The sequence below is a fragment of the Arachis duranensis genome, chromosome 1 (assembly GCF_000817695.3).
Source record: "Arachis duranensis cultivar V14167 chromosome 1, aradu.V14167.gnm2.J7QH, whole genome shotgun sequence".
NCBI lineage: Eukaryota > Viridiplantae > Streptophyta > Magnoliopsida > Fabales > Fabaceae > Arachis > Arachis duranensis.
In genome coordinates, this window is record NC_029772.3 from 5,964,196 (window position 1) to 5,965,409 (window position 1,214).

The window sequence follows — 1,214 nt, forward strand, 5'->3', positions numbered from 1 at the left end:
TATAAACTAGATATATGTATATAACATATGCATATTGTTTTTACTATAAATAGAATAAGTAATATTATATAAATTAATAAATATTTTTAAAATAATATATTTTGATGAATAAAATATTTAATTTATTTATTTAATTTTTTTAGAATTTTATTATTATGATAAACTATTGTTTAACTAAAAATTTAAAATGTATTAAAAATTAGATTAATATGATAGGAATTTAATAAAATGACTTATTTGTCTCCCCTTCTTTTAGGATTTGAGGTTATTTGCTTTAATTTAAGTCGTGTTTTGTCTTTTTCATTTTAAAATAAATATGCCTTCAATTTTCATTTTAGGATTGAGATGTTGTTGTAAAACCAAGGTACTATATTTAAAATTGGTCCCGGCGAGGCTCGAACTCGCGACCTTCGGCTCATAAGACCAACGCTCTAACCAACTGAGCTACGGGACCAAGTTAATTTGAGAGATAAATTTGTAATTATTTAGGAAATATTCAAATACAATATGACCTTATCAAAGCTTTTCAATAAACAATATGAATTTATCAAATATTTATTATTGTTTTTAACTTTTAATGCTTTGCCTAGTATTTTTATTGCCTTTTCTTTTTAAGCTACTGATTATGGTATTAAAATTGTGAACTGATATATGCAATCGTAATTAATTCGTAAGATAATTATTATTATCACAGTATCTATTTCATTAACATAGCAAGAAGTTAACAAAAAAATGTCATTGTCGGTATATATATACGCTGTATCACATTAGCTTTATCATAATTTTATGGATTGTCTAACATAAACTTTCTTAAAATCACGTCAATTAAAAAGGTGGGTTCAACTAAGAAAGATAATTCTTTTTTCTTTCTTTCATTTTCTCGATTATTTCATTCAATTGCTCCCGCGCACTATTGAATCAAAATCTGAATTTTCTTTTTTGGTAAAGACTTAAAGCAAATCTTTTTGAAAAAAAAAAAAGGACTTAAAGCAAATAAAGTAGCAAGTAGCAGCCTAGTAGGACTCAACCTATTGAGTATTTAGATTTATCTATATTTTGGTGTGTTTGATATATTTGGAATACGATGTTTATTTGATATTCAAACAAGTATCTTTTGTATTTAATAGCATTTTAATCAAAAATAAAAAATATTTTTTAAACGTATTTAAATTTATCAACAAATACCATGACGTATTAGTATATTTAATTTTGTT

General features: G+C 23.7%; 1 non-coding gene across 1 annotated transcript; it reads right to left on the reverse strand.

The window, feature by feature from the left end:
- Window positions 1-380: 380 nt before the first annotated feature.
- On the reverse strand, window positions 381-454 carry TRNAI-UAU (transfer RNA isoleucine (anticodon UAU)). Its single transcript has one exon. It is a non-coding gene; the product is annotated as a tRNA-Ile (tRNA).
- Between the last annotated feature and the right edge of the window lie 760 nt (window positions 455-1,214).